At 43.5% G+C, this 21361-nt stretch overlaps 1 protein-coding gene across 6 annotated transcripts in view; it reads left to right on the forward strand.

Annotated features, from left to right (window-relative positions):
- The first annotated feature begins 13413 nt into the window (after positions 1 to 13413).
- LOC131400761 (carbonic anhydrase 5B, mitochondrial) overlaps positions 13414 to 21361 on the forward strand; it is a 36013-nt gene continuing 28065 nt past the window's right edge. Inside the window, exons 1-2 of one of the 6 annotated variants that reach the window (XM_058535485.1) lie at positions 13414 to 13496; positions 14012 to 14234. The gene's annotated coding sequence lies outside the window, so the exon portion shown is untranslated. The remainder of the gene's footprint in view (positions 13497 to 14011; positions 14235 to 21361) is intronic. The other 5 variants (XM_058535487.1, XM_058535486.1, XM_058535488.1 and 2 more) reach the window with 5 other exon arrangements.

Below are 21361 nucleotides of genomic sequence, written 5' to 3' on the forward strand. Positions count from 1 at the left end.
GGAGAGGAAAGGTGGATGCAGGAGGGAATGTGCTTAGCACTGAGTTCATTTGCCATGGCCCAGCCAATAGGGGCGTGGTGCAGGTGGAGCACAAGGGCGTGGCCTTTACTGAAGGAGTGTGGCAGGTTGGGAGGGAGCTTATCTATGACAGAGCACAGGAAGCAAGGGCCTAGGTAGAGATGTGCTCACAGCTGAGCTTGGAGGACTTAGCCTGGCCAAAATAAGAGTGTATTGGGAGGTAGGAAATGACTGGGAGGGAACGAAAGGACCTTTGCCAGACACAGTGGTGGTAGGGGTGGGGCCTGAACAAGAAGTGTGTGGCCAGGCGGACCTAGGAGTATGGCTTTCAGATGATGGGCATGGCCATAAAGAATTGCATAAACATGTTGAGGTAACAGCTGGAGACCAGAGAGACGTGAGGGGAACATGAGGAAAGGTTGCCCAGATGGAGTGCAGGAGCATAGCCATATTGGGAGGGATGTTGCTCATGCAGGAGGGTCAGGAGAAGCGCAAGAGACAGTTTATCTGTACATCCCACAATACCTTGTCTTTCCCACAATTCCTTGTCTTTCCCACAATTCCTTGTCTTTCCCACAATTCTCTGCATCTCCCACTATTCCTTGTTGTCACCCACAGTTCTCTGTTGTCACCTACAATCCTCCATTCTCTCCCACAATGCTCCTTTCTCTACCGTAGTGCTCCTTTCTCCCTCATAATTCCTTCTCCCACATCTCTGTTTGCACCCATGATTACATGTCTCTCCTGCAAATTTTTTTACCACCTTTTTTTGTGTGTGTATGTGAGGAAGGCTGACTCTGAGCTAACATCCATTGCCAATCCTCCTCTTTTTGCTGAGGAAGGTTAGCTCTGGGCTAACATCTGTGCCCATCTTCCTCTATTTTTTGTACATGGGATGCCGCCACAGCATGGCTTGATGAGTGGTACATCGGTCCATGCTCGGGATCCGAACCGGCGAACCCCAGGCCACCGAAGCAGAGAGCGTGAACTTAACCATTATGCCACCGGGCCAACCTCTTATCATCTTTTTTTAAATTGAGGTATAACTGACATATAATATTGTATTAGTTTCAGGTGTACTACGTAATGATTCAATATTTGTATATATTGTGAAATGATCACCACAGTGTCTTGTTAACATCTGTCTCCATACATACTTACAAATTTTTTTTTCTTATGATAAGGACTTTTAAGATCTACTCTCTTAGCAACTTTCAAATATGTATTTGAAAACAGTGTTATTAACTATAGTCACCATGCTGTACATTACATCCCCATGGCTTATTTATTTAATAATTGGAAGTTTGCACCTGTTAACCACCTTCCACAATTTGACCCACCCCTCACTCCCACCTCTGGCAACTGTTCTCTGTATCTATGAGCTTGGGTTTGTTTTGTTTTGTTTTGTTTTTAGATTCCACATATAAGTGAGATCATATGTATTTGATCTGTTCTCTGTATCTATGAGCTTGGGTTTGTTTTGTTTTGTTTTGTTTTTAGATTCCACATATAAGTGAGATCATATGTATTTGCCTTTCTCTGACTGACTTATTTCACTTAGCGTAATGCCCTCGAGGTCCATTCATGTTGTCACAAATACCAAGATTTCATTCTTTATTATGGCTGAATAGTACTCCATTATATATATAAAATGTACCACATCTTCTTTATCCATTCATCCACTGATGGACATTTAGGTTGTTTCCATATCTAAGCTACTGTAAATAATTCTGCAGTGAACATGAGGGTGCACTTATCTTTTCAAATTAGTGTTTTCATTTTCTTCAGATAAATACCCAGAAGTGGAATTGCTGGATCATATGGTAGTTCTATTTTTAATTTTTTGAAGAACCTCCACACTGCTTTTCATAGTGGCTGCACCTGTTTACATTCCCACCAACAGGTTCTCTTTTCTCCATATCCTCTCCAACACTTGCTATTTCTTGTCTTTTTGATAATAGCCTTTCTAACAGGTGTGAGGTGATATATCATTGTGTTTTGGATTTGTATTTCCTTGATGATTAGTGATGTTGAACATTTTTTCATGTACCTGTTGGTCATCTGTATGCCTTCTTTGGAAAAATGTCTATTCACATCCTCTGCCCATTTTTTAATCAGTTTGTTTTTTTGCTATTGAGTTGTATGAGCTTTTTATATATTTTGGATATTAACCCCTTGTCAGATATATGATTTGCAAATATTTTCTCCCATTGAATAGGTTGCCTTTTCATTTTGTTGATTTCCTTTTCTGTGCAGAAGTTTTTTAGTTTGTTGTAGTCCTACTCATTTATCTTTGCTTTTGTTGCCTTTGCTTTTGGAGTCAGATCCAAAAAATCACCACGAAGACTGATGTCAAGGAGCTTACTGCCTATGTTTTCTTCTAGGAGTTTTATAGTTTCAGGTATTACATTCAAGTCTTTAATCCATTTTGAGTTAAGTCCAGTTTCATTCTTTTGTATGTGGCTGTCCAGTTTTCCCAACACCATTTATTGATGAGATGTCCTTTCCACATTGTATATTCTTGGCCCCTTTGTTGTAAATTAATTGATGACATATGCGTGGATTTATTTCTGGGCACTCTATTCTGTTCCATTGATCTTTGTGTCTGTTTTTATGCCAATACCATGCTGTTATGATTACTATAGCTTTGTAATACAGTTTGAAATCAGGGAGTGTGATACCTCCAGCTTTGTTCATCTTTCTCAAGATTGCTTTGGCCATTTGGAGTCTTTTGCAGTTCCATACAAATTTTAGGATTGTTTGTTCTATTTCTGTGAAAAATGCCAGTGGAATTTTAATAGGAATTGCATTGAATCTGTAGATTGCTTTGGGTAGTATGGACATTTTAACAACATTAATTCTTCCAATCTGTGAGCATGGAATATCTTTCCATTTATTTGTGTCTTCTTCAATTTCTTTCATCAATGTCTTATAGGCTTCAGTGTATAGATGTTTCAATTCTTTCGTTAAATTTATTCCTAGGTATTTTGTTCTTTTTGATGCAATTTTAAATGGGATTGTATTCTTAATTTTTCTTTCTGCTATTTCGTTGTTAGTGTATAGAAATGCAACTGATTTTTGTATATTGGTTTTGTACCCTGCAACTTTACTGAATTCATTTATTTTAGTTGTAACAGTTTTTTGGTAGAATCTTTATGGTTTTCTGTATATAATATAATGTCATCTGCAAATAGTGACAATTTTAATTTAATTCTTCCTTTGCAATTTGGATGCCTTTTATTTCTTTTTCTTGCCTAATAGCTCTGGCTAGGACTTCCAATACTATGTTGAATAAAAGTGGCAAGAGTGAGCATTCTTGTCTTATTCCTGATTTTAGAGGAAAAGCTTTCAGCTTTTCACTGTTGAGTATGGTGTTAGCTGTGGGCTTGTCATATATGGCCTTTATTATGTTGAGGTACATTCCCTCTATACTCACTTTGTTGAGAGTTTCTATTACAAATGGATGTTAAATTTTGTCAAATGCTTTTTCTGCATCTATTGAGATAATCATATGATTTTTATCCTTCATTTTGTTAATGGGTGTATCACATTGATTGACTTGCAGATGTTGAACCATCCTTGCATCCCTGGAATAAATCCCACTTGATCATGGTGTATGATCCTTTTAATATATTGTTGAATTCAGCTTGCTAATATTTTGTTGAGGATTTTTGCATCTATGTTCATCAGGTATATTGGCCTGTAATTTTCTTTTCTTGTGGTGTCCTTGTCTGGTTTTGGTATCAAGGAAATGCTGGACTCATAAAATGAGTTTGGAAGTGTTCCTTCCTCTTCTATTTTTTGAAAGAGTTTGAGAAGGATTGGTATTAATTCTTCTTTGAATGTTTGGTAGAATTCACCAGTGAAGTTATCTGCACTTTTGTTTGTTGGGAGGCTTTTGACTACTGATTCAATCTCCTTGCTAGTAATCAGTCTATTCAGATTTTCTATTTATTCATGATTCAGTCATAGACAGTTGTATGTTTCTAAAAATTTATCCATTTCTTCTAGGTTGTCCAATTTGTTGGCATACAATTGTTCCTAATAGTCTCTTATGATCCTTTGTATTCTTGTGGTATCAGTTGTAACGTCTCCTCTTTCACTTCTGACTTTATTTGTTTGAGGCTTCTCTCCTTGTTTCTTGGTGAGTCTAGCTAAAAGTTTGTCAATTTTGTTTATCTTTTCAAAGAACTAGCTCTTAGTTTCATTTATCTTTTCTATTGTCTTTTTAGTTTCTATTTTATTTATTTCTGTTTATTTTTGTTATTTCCTTCCTTTTATTAACTTTAGGCTTCATTTGTTCTTCTTTTTCTAGTTCTTTGAGGTGTAAAGTTAGGTTGTTTGAGATTTTTCTTGTTTCTTGAGGTAGACATTTATCACTATGAACTTCCCTCTTAGAACTGCTTTTGCTACATCCCATAAATTTTGGTATGTTGTACAGTCATGCGTTCTGAGAAATATGTCATTAGGCAATTTTGTCATTGTGCAAACATCATAGATCACACTTACACAGACCTAGGGTATAGCCTACTACACACCTAGGCTATATGGTACTAATCTCATCAGACCACTATTGTATATGCAGTCTGCCATTGATTGAAACATCATTATGTGGCACATGACAATATTTCCATTTTCATTTGTCTCAAGGTATTTTTTTACTTCTCTTTTAATTTCTTCATTGACCCATTGGTTGTTCTCTCCTGCAATTCTTAGTAGCAGGTAGGTAAGAGGTGTGGCTATGACAGAGTGTGGGGGTATGGCCATGAACAACCACTGTGTGTGGCCCCAGCAAGAGAGGCATTGTGGGCAGGAGGTAGAGTGGCCTAGGAGGGAGGGATATGACTCAGACAGTGAGGGCATGGCCAGAACATGAGAGGCATAAGCCCTGTGGGAGAGGAGGGTAGAAGAGCAGGAAGTGAATTCTCTTTCTGTCCCAATTCCATTTTCCCTCTCAAATTTCCTGTCTCTCCCACAATTCTCTGTACTAACCCACAAATCTGTTTTCTCCCACAATTCTCTTATTCTTCCACCATTCTGTTTTCTCCCATCATCCTCTGTACTCTCCCACAATGCTACCTCTCCCCCACAATCCTACTGCTCTCCCACAATTCTCCATGCTTTCCCATGATCCTCCATGCTCTCCCACAATCCTCCATGCTCTCCCACAATCCTCTGTGCTCTGCCACAATTGCTCATGCTTTCCCACAATCCTCCATGCTTTCCCACAATCCTCTGTGCTCTCCCACAATCCTCTTGCTCTCCCACAACTCCCCATGCTTTCCTGAAATCCTCCATGCTATCCCACAACTCTGTTTTCTCCAGTTATCCTCTGTGTTCTCCTGCAATGCTACCTCTCTCCTACAATCCTGTTCACCCACAGTTCCCTATACTTTCCCATAATGCTGCCTCTTCCCCACAATCCTCCAATGTGTTCCCACAATCCTCTGTGCTTTCCCACAGTCCTCCTGCTCTCCCACAATTCCTCATGCTTTCCCATAGTGCTGCCTCTCTTTCACAATCCTCTGTGGTATCCCACAATCCTCCATGTTATCTCATAATCCTATGCCCTCCTCCATCCTCCTTGCTCTCCCACAGTCCTCCTGCTCTCCCACAATTCTCCATGCCTTCCCACAATGCTACCTCTCTCTCATATTCCTCCATGCTGTCCCACAATGCTACCTCTCTCCCACAATTCTCTGTGCTCTCCCACAATCCTCCTGCTCTCCCATAATTCCCCATGCTTTCCCACAATTCTGCCTCTCACTTACAATCATCTGTGTTCTCCTACAATGCTACCTCTCCCCCACAATCCTCTGGGTCTCTTACAATGCTGCCTCTCTCCCACAATCCTCATACTGTCTCACAATCCTCCATGCTATTTCATAATCTTGTACCCTCCCTCACCCTCTGTATTCTTCCACAGTCCTCTGCTGTCTCCCAGTCTTCTATTCACTCCCACAATTCTGATTTTGCCCACAATCATCTGTGCTTTCCCACAGTGTTGTGTGTCTCCCACAATCTTCTGTTCACTCCCACAATTCTGATTTATCCTACAATCCTCATTGCTCTTCTGTAATTTTCTTTGCACTCCCATAATTTTGTTTCCTCCCACAATTTTCTGTGCACTCTCACGAATTCTGTGCCTTCTCGGAATACTGTATGTTCTCCCACAATCCTTCATTATCTCCATGAGTCTCTGTCTCCCATAATTCCATGTGTCCCCACAATTCTCCCTGGTGGCTAGGTAAGGGGCTTGGCTATGACACATGCCGGGGTGTGGCCATGCGTAACCATGGTATGTGGCCCTAAAAAGACAGGCATGCCAGGTGGAGGGATGTGGTGATGAAGAAGCAAAATTATCATGACCTAGGAGAGAGGGTATGACTCAGCGTGTGAGAGTATTGCCAGAAAGTGACCAGTGGCCATACAAGTCCTCCAGCTCTCCCACAATTCCTCATGCTTTCCTACAATAATATCTCTCTCCCACTATCCTCCATGCTCTCCCACAATCCTCCTGCTCTCCCATAATCCTGTGCTCTCCCACAATGCTACCTCTCTTCCACAATCCTTTGTGGTCTCCCTTAACCCTTCATGCTCTCCCATAATCCTCCTGTTCTCCCATAATTCCTCATGCTTTCCCACAATGCTGTCTCTTTCCCACAATCCTCTGGGTTCTCCCACAACCCATCAGTGCTTTCCCATAATCCTTTGCTCTCCCACAATTCTTCATGCTTTCCCACAATACTGTCTCTCTCCCATGATCCTGTGCTCTCCCACAATCCTCCAGCTCTCCCACAATTCTCTGTGCTCTCCCACAATGCTACCTCTATCTCCCACAATCTTCTCTGTTCTCCCATAATCCTCCATGCTCTCCCATAATTTTTCTGCTCTCCCACAATTCATGCTTTCCCACAATGCTCTTTCCCACAATCCTCCATGCCTTCCTATAATCCTGTGCTCTCCCACAATCCTCTTGCTCTCTCATAATTCTCCACGCTCTCCCACAGTCCATCAGTGCTCTCTCATAATCTTCCATGCTCTCCCACAATCCTCCTACTCTCTCATGATTCTCTGTGCTCTCCCACAATGCTACCTGTCTTCCACAATCCTTTGTTGTCTCCCTTAATCCACCATCCTCTCCCCTAATCCTCCTGTTTTCCCACAACCCTCCGTTTTCCCACAATTCCTCATGCTTTCTCACAATGCCATCTCTCTCTCACAATCCTTCATGTTCTCCCACAATCCTCCTGTTTCCCAAAATTTCTCACACTTCCCCCCTTTGCTCTCTCTCTCCCACAATCCTCCGTGCTCTCCCACAATCCATCAGTGCTCTCCCACAATCCTCCATGCTCTCCCACAATCCATCAGTGCTCTCCCATAATCCTCCATGCTCTCCCACAATCCTCTGTGGTTTCCCACAGTCCCTGTGCTCTGCCACAATTCTGTTTACTCCCACAATCCCTTCTGCTTTCTTAGAATACTCTGTGCTCTCCCACAATCTTTCATTATCTCCCACAATTCTCTGTTTTCCCATAATTCCATGTCTGTCCCATAATTCTCCCTGGTGGGTAGGTAAGGGTCTTGGCTATGATAAGTGCAAGCGTGTGGCCATGGATAACTGTGTTGCGTGGCCCTAATAGGAAAGATGTGCAGGGTAGAGTGTGTGGTCATGAAGGAGCAAAATTGGTATGACCTAGGAAAGAGAGCATGACACAGCTTGAGGGCATGGCCAAAAGATAGAGAGTGGCCCTGCGGGAGCCGGGTGGATAGAGTAGGGAATGAATTCTCTCTTTCTCCCACAATACCTTGTTTTCCCCACAATTCCTTGTCTCTCTCACAATTCTGTTTTCTCCCATAATACTTTGTTATCTCCCACAATCCTCCTGCTCTCCCACAATTCCCCATGCTCCCCCACAATGCTGTGGCTCTCCCACAATCCTGTGTGCTCTCTTACAATCCCTTGTACTCTCCCACAGTCCTCCATGCTCTCCTGCAATCCTTTTGTCTAGATCTCTCCCACAATTCTATTTTCTCCCAGAATTCTCTGTTCTCTCCAAAAATGCTCCATTCTCTCCCACAATTACCTATCTCTCCCAGAATTTTCTCCCATAATTTTATGTCTCCTACAGTTCCCTGTGGTTCCTAGGTAAGAAGCATGGCTATGATGCAGCATAGAGTGGCTCTGAATGAAGAGTAAGGCGCCATGAAAATGCCTGGGGGAATGGCCACAGTGGGAGAGGTGGATTGGCAGCTTTGTGGGGGCATGGTGGTCATGAAGGAGCAAAGATGGCAAAGCAGAAGAGGCAAGGCAAACAGAGGTTGAATTCTCATTCTCTCCAACAATACTTTGCCTTTCCCACAATTCCTTCTCTCTCCTAAAATTCCCTGTGTCTCACATATCTCTGTTCTCATTCGCAATTCTGTTTTATCCCACAATTCTCCATGTTGTCTCACAATCCTTGTTTTTTTCCCTATAATTCTCTATTTCAAATCCTCTATTTCTTCCCACAGTGCTCCTTTCCCACAATTCTCTGCCTCTCCCACAATTGTCTGTTTCCCAAAATTCTTTGTGGTGTCTTGGTAGTGGGCATATCTATTAAGGCATGCAGGGGGCATGGCTCTGGCTGTAGCTGTGTAGTCACCACATTGATCAGAGGAGTTAGCTTACTGTGATAAGAGGGAAAAGGACATGGTCTAGATGGAATGTTAGGAGCTTGCCCAGGCTGTGGTGGCCAAGGTGGAGCACAAGGATTGGCTGGGAAAAGTAGGAGCATGGTAGGGGGGAGGGAAGGGTAGTGGCTCAGATGAGAAAGGTTTGGTCAGGTAGAGTGGAGGGGCACGACTCTAGAGGGATAGAAATGGCCGTGAAGGAACATAGGAGCAGCCAAGGGAATGTCCTAAGGCTGAGGGCATGGGGTGGGGTGGTAACTAGAACTGAGCTGAGGTGGCGAGGCAAAGGTGTAAGGGGCCAATTCTCAGTCTCTCCCACAATACCTTGTGTATTAGTCAGGGTTCTCCAGAGAAACAGAACCAACAGGATGTATATACATATGTATATGTAGAGAGATCTGTTTTAAGGAATTGGCTCAAACAATTGTGGAGGCTCAGTAAGTTGAATATCTGCACGGTAGGCTGCTAGGCTGGAGACCCAGGGAAGAGTTGAATTGAGTCCAAACACAGTTGGCTGGCAGAATTCTTCCAGGAGAGGTTAGTCTTTGTTCTTTTTTTTAAGGCTTTCAAATGATTGGATGGGGCCTACCCACATTATGGAGGGTAGTCTGCTTTACTCAAAGTCCACTGATTTAAATGTTAATCTCATCCCCCAAAAAACCCACCTTCATAGAAACATCTAGAATAATGTTTGACCAAATATCTGAGTACTGTGGCCCAACCAAGTTGACACATAAAACTAACCATCAAACCTTGTCTCCCAAAATTCCTTGTCTCTCTCACAATTCTGTTTTTGTCCACAATCTTTCATTCTCCCCCAGAGGTCCTTCTCTGTCTCACAATTTTCCATTTTCTCCCACAATTCCCTCTCTCATCATTCTTTTCTATCCCACAATTATTTTTCTCCCACAATTCTTCCTTTACTCACAAAATTCCATGTTCTCTCCCACACTTCTCCATTCTCTTCTATAATTATCCATTCTCTCCTACAATTTTCTGTTCTCTCTCACAGTTGTTTATTGTAGAAAGTGATGAAAAATCTTGTAAATGTGTCTTTAAGTGTGTATTTCTACCTGCCTATTAGTTTTCAGACGATGAAAAAAATACAAATGTATAATATATAAGCATTATATAACATTATATATTTTTATCCTCTATATCAGTGCTACTCAAAATGTGTCCCAGCAGCAGGGGCCAGTTCTCACACTGTTACCTGTCTAGGATTAGAAGAGGACCCTGCCCCAGAAGGGAAAACAACTCATTGCTTCCTTCATCAAGAAAGCCTTGCTATGAAAAAACAATGTCATCCTGATTAAACACTGTGCTAGTGACATATCAGATTTACATTTTAGTTCAAGCTTCTTATCTCAGCTTGGACCAGTAACTAGCAGTTCATAGACTGGCACTTGAGTGGCACTGTCTTGTTTCATTTATAGTCTAGTTCCTGGTGTATAACTGAGCAGTCACTGAAGTAGTCAGTAAGCAGGGACTAAAGAGATAAGGGAATCAATGAATCTTGAACAGCATCATTCATTCAGCAATATTTATGGAGCATCTACTGATGTACCAGGAACTGTGTTCAGTTCTGGGAATACAAAGTTGAACAAACTGGTCAAAGTCCCTGCTCTTATGGAATTTACATTCTAGTAAACAACCAACCAACAAACAATCCAATATACAAACAGGTAAATAAATAATTTCGAATCGTGAGTCACACCATGAGGAAAATGAAACAAATAATGTGATAGAGATGGAGAGGTGGGGCTGCTACTCAAAGTGCTTTCTGTGGAACATCAGGTTTGCATCTCCTGGGAGCTTGCTTGAATGCAGAATCTCAGGTCACATCCCAGAACCACTGAGTCAGAGTCTGCACTGTAACGTGATCTCTATGCCAAGTACAGATTGAAAGGCTCTGGATACAACTTCAGATATGGTTGTCAGGAAAGATGTCTCTAAAGAGTTGACATTGTAGCTGCGAACTGAATGATGAGAAAAACCCAGCCATGTAAATCTAGACAAAGAGTGGTCGAAACAACAGAAGCAGCAAAGGAAAATGTTCTGAGATAGGAATGGACAGGGGAAGATCAGTGTGGGTGGGACAGAGTGAGAGAGGGACTTGAACTCTCTACTGTCGGATATTTATCAAAAGCCCTATAATTAGAACTGTTGATTTGGAGTGACTACACAAAGCCCTGCATGCAAGCCCTCTATTTCTACACATCAGAAATACCAGATAGGTTTTTGCACACAGCCACTCACCCATTCTGCACTCATGACAGACATTGTTAATCAATCACAGAACTTTTTGCTTCCGAGCCTAGACAAAGCCACAAAACTCAACAAAGTTATTCAGGCAGCCACTACAAATAGCTCAAAGTTGACATATGAATTGAAACCTATTTGCCACCCTGGGGAAAGATTATCAAAATGCGACCCTGGATTAAGCCAGACCATTGAGAGCCTGTGTACTTGGATGAATAGAAACATTTGGATGGTTCATGGAGTTGATTTAATGCACTGTGCTTTGTGAATGTGCCAACAGCTCACACTGAGGGGAACTGTGTTTAACTCCTGTCGACACTTCTTTCCCACTGAGCTCACTACATCATCTATACGAGGAAGCGGGATTTCTCTCAGGACTAAAATTCAAGAAAAACTATGTTTCTAAAAAAACAAAACAAAAAATTTATTTTGATCTTATGAACACTGGAAAACCTTAAAATGATTGCTATTTCCTCTTTTCTGTTGCCATTCAAAAGCTTAGGGGCAAATCTTTGGCCCAGCTTAAACAACTGTTTTGGATCAGATGGCCTGCATACTTAAATGCTATTCTTATCATTGGCTGCATTATTCCCCTGCCTTTAACTTCCCCTTCCCTGGATCCTTCAACTATTTCTATTATCCAGTAATGTCTATATTTTAGTAAGCTGCCTCAAATCATTTGTGGAAGGAAGAGAGGTAGAACTAACTGTATAAAAATCAACTCAGCAATTTATACAGGCTGTATTTGGACCAATTTCTGTAAGTTTATTTTTCAGGCAAAAATGACTGACAGTTGAAACATTTTATAAATGAGGCAGGGTTCTCAGGGTCAGGGTGAGCTTAATAAAAGTGTTCTTTTAAAACAGATTCTTTTCTCTGTGTTCCTTCTAGCGCGACATTTTGAATATTCCCACTATCTTCAAGCTGGAAATGGAATGGAGGGTGGGAAGAGAAGAAAAAATATGCTATCATAAAACCTTCATTGTTGGCATATGAAGAAATAAAAGTAGCAAATGTTACTGCTACAAAAGGGGAAATGTTATCTTTCTACACCAGGGAAAAGAGTAGATATTCAATGAAGATTTATTGAGAATTTATTATGTAAAGAAGTGTGCTAAGTCCTATAAAAGTGGCTTCTATGTTTGCTACCCAAAAATATTCCTAATAATCAAATCAAGAAGACCTGTGATTACCAAATCCTTTTCCACCTATCAACCCCTTGCCACATCCTCTAACTTTCTCATCATTTCCTGTCACATCCAAACCCAAGCTGGGACAACTTCAGACTGTAAGCTCTGTGAGGCTTATCTTTTTTTTTTTTTTTTTTTTAGCCCTGAGCTAACATCCATGCCAATCCTTCTCTTTTTGCTGAGGAAGACTGGCCCTGGGCTAACATCTGTACCCATCTTCCTCCACTTTATATTATATGGGACACGCCACAGTATGGCCTGACAAGCAGTGCGTCAGTATGTGTCAGGGATCCCAATGCCGGGCTTCCACAGCTGAGCGCCTGCACTTAACCCGCCGGCCCTGTGAGGCTTGTCTTATTTGTCAGGGGAGCATGTACTCAATAAATATGATTTGAATGAATGAATCAGAGATTTCCGTACAGGAGTAGAAAAGCTGGTTATAACCTCTTCACGTTTTTCTTGTGGACCCAGAGTTGTAAATGGAGAGTAAGGCTGGCAGAGTAACCTCAGAGCGCACGCGGAGCTGCAGCTGGCGTTTCAGTCTGTGTGGTGTTGCCAAACAGGCCCTAGGCAGCAAGGGCTCACTGGGTGCCTAGGAAAGGTCATCTGGAGGAGACATCAGGCAATAAGGGACTTCGGTTTACTCCGCTCATCTGCCTAGCATTTAAGGTCGGCTGAGGCACTAGGAAGAACGCCGGTTCCCAGTTCTCGTTTAGATGACCTGAAAACTGGCTCGAAGAAACTCAGGCAAAGTGGACATTAAAACTAGCGGGAAGGAACATAGCTGCATGACTCGTCCAGTGTTTGCGTTTCCCTACTGAGCCACCTGCACTCAGTATACCAAGTCTTGAAGTTTGGAAATGGGAGAAATCCGAGGAAAGTCACTTTTTAGACGAGGCCCTTAAGCCTGCAATCCGATTTCACCCGACAAGATGTCGCCGGCACTCAGTTCCCGGGCCCGGGACAGTTTCTCTGGAGACAATAGGGGGGCCGCCCACGCGACCTCGAATTCCCACGACCAAGGCCCGCTCGGGCGGAGGGAGAGCGCGGAGCTCGGTGGGGCAGGAGGGGTGGGCCCAGGTGGAGCTCAGGGGCGCGGCCCGAGTGAGGGGCGTGGCTGTGGCAGGAGGGGCGTGGCCAGTCCGAAAGGCAGGGACAGGCGCGGTCTGGAGGGGCGTGGCCAGGGCAGCACGTAAGGACGTGGAGGGGGCGTGGCCCTGTCATATGGGGAGAGGCCTAGATGGGAGGGGCGTGGCCCGGGCTGCGGGGAGTGGCTGTGATGCCCAAGCGCGCAAGCAGCGGGTACCGGGACTGGAGTGCGCCTTAAGGTTCGTGCTCTGCGGAAAAGCTCAGGTAAGGGCGGGCGGCCGAGTGGAGTTGGGGCTTACAGTGCGGGCAGGCTGACTCGGGGAGGGCTGGGACCCTCTTCACACTTCCCCGCCCCGCCACGCCAGGTCTCAGAGCCGGGACAGCTGTTGGTCCTGCGAGCCGGGGTCCCCACGGGACGCCCCGGGGGACTGGGGAATCCAGTAGGTCATCGCCCCCCTGCTCCCCGCAGCCCTCTTCTTATACTATGGGAGTCACCAAACAGATAGCTGCACTTCCTTTAGGGTTATATGCACTTGACGGGAAAACAGCTGTCCCAGGGAATTTGTAGGGGAGCGTGAGGGCAGTTCCTTAGGAGGGAGTGTTGCCAGGGGTGGTTGGCTGTGAATAACTCAAGAAAGTCCAACCTGCTGTGAAATAGCTGGAGACAGGGTAAGGGCTACAAATCTGAGATTGCAGTTCTAGAAACCCAGGTGCGGCAAGCTAGGACTGACTCGGGTCTGCATTGTGTTTCTAACGGGGCCCCCCTCTGACTATGCCAGGGTCTGTGGATGGAGTCACAACCACCCCCAAGGCAGGGAATCAGCATCACAGCTGTGTCACGTGGACAGATCTGAGCCTTCTCCATTCCGCAATTCCTTCTGGTCTTTTTGTTTTGTGCCCCGCCCCAGAAGTGGAGAAGAACATCCGAAGTTCAAACATTGTTGATGGCTGAGTGTTTGTGGTTACTGCCTTGAGGCTTGGTGGCAACTCGTTAACATTAATGTAAGTGCCCTCCCCTCTCGTGTATTTTCACTGGGAAAGTTTGAGAAATACAAGAAGTTACATCTTAATTTGGATAGAACTTATTGTCTGCCAGCCGCTGAAAACCACATTGCTTTCTGCTTCGCCTTCTTCCTTTTCTGACAATCTGGCTGTCTCCACTCTGCTATTAAAAGCCTTGCTGGAATATGGAAAGGAGTAGCCAGATTTCTCTGGAGAGGGAAGCTGCCCCAGACCCTACCCCTGATCTGCCCCTGCACATCCCTCAGAACAGTCACTGTTCTCGGATATGTTGGAAATGGAAAACCTTTCCGCTATCTAGGGCCTTCCTCCTTTACTCAGGTAATTCTTACCTCAATACCAGGACTGAAATTCACCGAAAGGCCAAGAGCAGCAAGGGCACCATTCCTGTGCCTGTACAAACCTGCCCTGTTTGTCCTGGGGCCAGGCGAAAGGCTGTGACCACTCTCAGTTGGAACACAATGAAGACTGAGTGAATTGTGAGTGAATGAGTGAACAGGAATATTGGGGAAATCTGATCGAAGGAGGAAAATGCATTTCGGCTCATTGGTGGCACTGGGGCAATTAGTTGCAGCACACAAAACAGTTAATAGAAATGCATTTTGAAACCTTTGGCAACCCAGATTGGGATCATGCTCTCAGGGAAGAAGTGGGTGAGAGGAAGAAGCTCAGCTTTCTCAGTCAAGACACGGCAACATAACCTCGAATTTACATTTCAGGGAATTGCAAAAGGCTGGCTTCCTTCCAAAATCAGGATGAGATAACGAAGGGTCAATTTGATGACAATCAAGGAATTTTTTTTCAATGTAATTGTAACCTTTAGTCAGAGTACTGGGTTTTTTTTTTTTTTTTTTTTTTTGCTGTCTGTTTTGCATACGTATAAATGGGTTAATCAGGCAGAGTTCAACCTACTTGTAATTTAATAAATGCATGATTTTTGAATGATTCTTTAAAGGCATTCAGAATATTTTCTTTTTTCACACATTTCTAAGTCTGCAGAACAGCAGATAAGGGACTTGTTAGTAAAATCCAAGGACATACATAAATAATTAGTAATTGCAAAGGCATATAGTCCAGAAAACTTAGCTCTCCTGTGGCCCATCCAGCCCGTGGTCCCATCTTTAAGGACAGACTTGAGTAAGGACAGATTTTCAGTGAAATCTGGTAATATATGCTAGTAGTTCATCGTTTATGTATTATGTTTGATTATGTTTGTATTATGTTTGTTAAACATTATTTGTGTTTTCACAAGCTTGGGTATTATGAGATCCATGGGTTAGTTTAAATAACCACCTCTCAATAAATTATAACTTTCAGTGTAACAGAGAGGATTGGCTTTAGGCTTTAGCATAAAGAACCTCCTTTATTGTTACAGGTGTTGTGGCCCAGCATTAGCTAAATTGAGTTTCTGCTGATGTGGATTTTCCTGGGACCCTGCTCGCCCCTGACCTTCCATGCTCCGTTCCTTCCTTGATTGCCTTTGACTGTTCTTTCTCCATCTCTCGGCCACCTTAATCGCTCCATTTTGTCAGTCTCCCTCTATACACCTGTTACTCCTGGGGGAGGGGATTGTCTTTCTGTCTCTAGCCTCATGACCTTTCCTGAGCACCACAGCTGCATTGCCAGCTCTCTTCTAGACTTTTCCTCTCACCTGCCCTCTTGGCGCCTCAAATCCAATATGATTGGCAGTAAGAGTGCCATCTTTCCCTTCCCACCTGCTCCTCGTGCCAGGTTCTCTTTCGCTGTTCAGGGATTCGTCCTCAGCCTGCCACCAGCATCACTCCAGCTGTCAAATCACAAGGCCTTCCTCAAATTTTTCCCTTTTCTGTCCTCCAGTTGAGTGACAAACCCTATGTTTTTCACCAAAATGGCAATGGCTTGAATACAAAATACCTTGTACATCTCTACTGTCATTGTCTAGTTTGGTGCTTCATATTCTCTCACTTGGATTATTGGAATTAAATTTCAAATTCTGCATGCCCAAATCTGAGCTACTGATTTCCCACCCCAAACCTTTTCCACACACTGTCATCCTCATCTCAGTTCATGCCAACTCCATCCTTCCAGTTGCTTAGGCCAAGAATCTTCCAGTCATCCTTGACTCCTTTGTTTCACATCTTACGGGCTGTATCTCCAAGATATAGGTAACACCCAAACACTTCTCACCACGTCCACTGTGACATCCTTAGTTCCAGGGCCAGGACTATCCTGAATGATCTCTCTGCTTCTTCCGTGCCTCCCATCGCAGTCAGTTTCCAGGAGGGCACCCTGAATGATCTTTTAAAAATGTAAACCAGATTATGTCCCTCCTCTGCACAAAAACTCCATTGTGTCCCCATTTCAGTTAGAGCAGTAGTTCCCAGTCAGAGGTGATCCCCCTTCTCCAAGGGACATCTGCAATGTCTGGAGACATTTTGGTTGTCACAGTTGGAGGGAGGGTGTCACTGGCATCTAGTGGGTAGAGAGCAGGGGTGCTGCTAAACATCCTATAATGCACAGGACAGCCCCCAAAACAGAGTTATGTGGTCAAAAATGTCAACAATGCCGAGGCTGAGAAACCTGAGTTAGAGAAAGAACCTTTCCAGTGGCTTGGAAGTCTACTTGATCTGGCATCCATTACCTCTCGACTTCTTCTCCTACTACCCTCCTCCTGGTTCACTCCACTCCTGCCATATTGGCCTCTCTACTGTCCGTTGTATGTGCCAGACAAGCTTCTGCCTCGGGGTCTTTGCACAGGCAATTTCCTTTGCCTGGAATACCCTTCCTCTGGATAGCCGAATACATAACTAATTCCTTCACCTCCTTCAATCCAATGCTCAAATCTCACCTCAGTAAGGCTTCCCATGAACAATATATTTAAAAATGCAATACCCCTTCCCACTGGCACTCCAAATTCACCTTATCCTGCTCTACTTTTCACTGAATATATTTTCATTTAATTTTCTCTACAACTGACATATATTATATTGTTGTTTATTGTCTGTCTCCTCCTACTAGAATGTAAGCTCCACAATGGTAGAGACTTTGTTTTATTCCCCTCATGAGCCTAGAACAGTGCCTGGCATTTACTAGATGTTGGATTGATGTCCTGATGAATGAAAGAATGAAAGAGTGGTGGGGTGAATGAAGGATGGGTGAAGGACTCACCTCGTCACAGACTTTCCTGGCTCCAGTCTTTGCTCACTCCCATCCATCCTGTGCTGTGCTGATGGAGTCATCAGAAACCATCAGGGCTTCATCCTATGCCTGGAATAACATCTGAAAGTCTTCCAGTCTCTTGGAAATTCATATTCCCCGAATTAATCTCAAATCCCCATCCGGCTCCACCTTCCACTGCATCCCCTGGGCATCTGCTTAGCCAGTGCCGTAACAGATATTCATAGCTGACTTGGGATGATGGGAAATTCAGATACACTTGGCTTTGTTACAGAAAAACAGGATTTTGTTTTGGCTTTTTGTCTAAAAACACAAAAGGTAATCCCCAGAGTCAGCATCCCCTGCAGTGAGATCAGCAGCATTCTTAGGAGACAGACAGAGGTTCAGACTTCCAGGCCACTACATGCAGCCCACGGCTGAGTGGGCTTTGTGGAGGAGAACAACCAAGAGAGGATGAGGGCGGCATCAGGCCCTTGAGCTCTTGTGTCCCCCCAGCCCTAGAGAGCCAGTCTAGAAGTGGGCAGGAGACACTTCCTCTGGGCGTGCAGAGTGCAGGGCAGTCAGTCCCCAAGGCAAGGTCAAGGCCCTGGTGGTCTGCCCCAGCCTGCCATGCCAGGAAAGAAGCACAGAATTAAGGCAAAGTTTCCCCATATCTCTTAGCAGTTTTTGAAATTTCATTTTACTGTCAAATTGATTTTATCAGAGAGAATCCTGTTTAGTTGGAATTGTTTGATGTTATTGTCTTAAAAAGAAAAAGAAAAAATTTATATTAAAAATCATCCAAAACTGCTTTCTATTTTCTTAGTTTTTGCATTTATATCATGGTAGCATTTTAGCAAACTTCTTTGTGTAATAATTACTTTCATTTTGTTGACCTTAAAAATAAAACAGGCAGTTATTTTACCAGCAAAATGGGTTTATTCGAGAATAGCAAAGAATTGCAAATTGGGATAAGCAAGCTGTGGCAGAACCACAGGTTAAGTCCCTCAAACAAAGGAGAGGAACATTATAGAGAAAAAGGAGGAAGTTGGGAGGGGCTTTTATGAACCATAGTCCATTGGAGGAAAGCGAGAGTTCAGGGTGGTGACAGCCTCTCATTGGCTGAGCATGGTGGTTTCTCATTGGCTCGGCTGTTGCTGGGCAAGGAGAAGAATCTTTCTTCCATCTGAGGTAGTAAAGTAAGCATCTTCCTGCCCAGAATTATAAAATAAGCTGTGACGGAAAGTACGTGCACATGAGAGCTCCTCCTTTAAGGCTTCCTGACTCCATTTTAAATGAGGTTTCTCTTTATTAATTTTCACAATTTATATAACACTTAACAGCTTTTTCTGAGAGTTTTCTCAAACCTTGCACCATCTGAAGTCACAGAAAGAGTCGACTTCTTGTTCAGTGTTACTAAACATCTGTTTTTCCTGCTCCTCTGCTTCTGGATTCTTTCTTGCGTACGTTTAAGGATGTACATTAAGCCTTATTGATCTTAAACATTTCAGTTCATATAATCCTTTTACTCTGCTGAGCTGCAGTTATAAATTGTGCAGTTTCATGCTGGATATAGTCTTACAAATTAGAAAGAAGTATAACATTCTTAACCTGAGCTCTCATCCAAGATTAGGGTGGAGATATCAAGAGAGAAATGAAGTGTTTACATTAAGGGATAGGTTGGCACTGAGAAAGTATCGGGTTACTGGGCTTTTTGCTATGTTTTTAATTTTGAAAAATTGATCGTTTTCATATTTGGTTAATAAACTATCACCAGAGGCCATTTCATACAGATAATTTTTATGGAGAAGAAACTATGAATTTGGAGGATATTTTTCTATGAAAAATACAATCATGGATAAGTTTCTAAAATGTCTGGGATTTGCTTCAAAATAATGCAGGGAAGGGAAATAGGAGGGAGGGTATAAATAAAACATGCTTGGCCACCAACGGACAATTGATGACGTGAAGTATTGGGTACATAGGTGGTTTTATTACAGTATTTTCACTGTTTGTATAAGTTTAAAGTTTTCCAAAATAAAAAATTAAGAAAGAAAAGCAGAAAAACATTCTGAATTGAGGTGGCCAATGGTCTATTATTCTTTAAGCCTGCTCAGTTAATTTGGTTAATGAAGGTATTTGAAAACAAGATATTCTTATTTGGCTCAAGGCACTATCAAGATAATATCTTGAAAATTTATTACCAGTCTATATTTGAAATCCTGAGTCAGGCTTTTGTATATCTTAAATAGGATACATTTTGACATACCCACTCCCACCAAAAATGTATATGTACAAACACATACACACACAAAACTATAAACAAAAGTAATTGTAACTTGTTTTGAGAATTTCACACACCTTTAGGCAATACAGACATACTTTAGGTGTCACTGGCCTATAAAGAGCCCAGGTAGGAAGTTAGGCCTGCAGGTGAGGAGCCTCCATGGGATTCATGAACTTCCTACCAGTCCCCTTTAATGTGGTGACCGTGCGTCTCTGCTCCTTGAGTTCATTGTGCTCATTGGCACAATGAGGCGTACGACAGAGCGCATGGCACCAGGCTGAAAGGCTGGCTACTTGCCACACTTCATTTTGCAATACTTGTCCATGACCTGGCTTGCTGATAGCCAGTTATAAAAAGTTCTGTCTGGAGCCCTCACTTGTGCCTGCAGGGTAGTAATAGGAAGTAACTCTGCTTCCAGCTTTCACTGGGCGCACCTCAGGTGTGATTTTCTCTCCTTCCCCTTGGCTGTAGCCTTCTTCCCTCTAGCTCAGATCTCGCAGAGTCAAGGGCAGCAGTACAGGGGAGAAGAGCTAGTTCAGAGCCAATTAATAGCAGTGAAGGACATGAGGGAGGGCAGGGTGAAATCAGAGTGTGTGCCTCCTTGCTCAGCATCACTGGGGATCATAATGTGCTTTTTTGTATCTAACACTCTCCTTGGACAGATTGCATGAACGAATAAAGTTCACGTTGGTAAGTGACGTGTGCCTTGGTGCCCCCTCAGTTTTTCTTTTTGTGCCTTCTGTCACCTGTCCTCCCCCCAGCATTGCCAAACTGTTGAGAGGCCTCCAATAGGCTGAGGGTAGAATCTGAGGAGGCACTAACGCCTGCTGAGAACTGGATGGGTGTGTTTCCCTTCCCTTATGATGTGCATTTCAAGAGGCTCCAAAGAGGAGAAATTGCACACTGGGAGGGTAGAGTTCATGCTTGATCGTCTTTGCATCCCAGCACCCAACGCGGAGCCTGGAGCAAAGGAAATGAAAATAAATGTTGAAATGAAATGTTTGCTGGCGGAATTCCCATCCCTGTGAGACTAGGTTAGGTTCAAGTATTCGGGTAGGTTCCCCTTCAGATCAGGCAGGACTTCGGGGGTCCTTCAGATCTTATAGGTAGGGATATGAGACCCTCCCCTAAAGGACAAGCACTTAAAAGTGTTTCAAAAGTACAAATAACCCTATAAGTGCGTGATAGTGGTATCTAAGCAAAGGAAAAACCCTTAATACTGTCCAAGAAGATGCTGGCAGTCACTTCACAGTTCTGGGTTCTTGAAATTAGGATCAACATCTTCTCCATCGCCAAGGAAGCCTGCTCAGGTCATTCCTCTAATCCTCATCTAGCAGCCATCATGTGTCAGGTACTGTGTCCCTAAGAGATGCAGCTCTGACGGAGACAGACACAGTCCCTGCCACCATGGGGCTTAGATGCTGGGGAGATGGAGTCGTAAAGTACATCCCTGATCAGGTATTTAACTCAGCTGAGTTAAGCACCATGACCAAGAAGAAGAGGGCGCTGGGCTCACCTGGTGAGCACGTGGTCAGCACAGGCTTTGAGGAAGTGACTGGAGTGGATTATCTGAGGAGAGGGTAGGAATTAACGGAGCACAGATGGAGGTTGGTCCAGGGAAGGAGGAGCATCTGCACAAGCCCTGAGGCTCAAGGGAGCATCAGCAGTTGGAAGAACCAAAGTCCAC

This window comes from Diceros bicornis, chromosome X (assembly GCF_020826845.1).
Source record: "Diceros bicornis minor isolate mBicDic1 chromosome X, mDicBic1.mat.cur, whole genome shotgun sequence".
In the NCBI taxonomy this organism is placed as follows: Eukaryota; Metazoa; Chordata; class Mammalia; order Perissodactyla; family Rhinocerotidae; genus Diceros; species Diceros bicornis.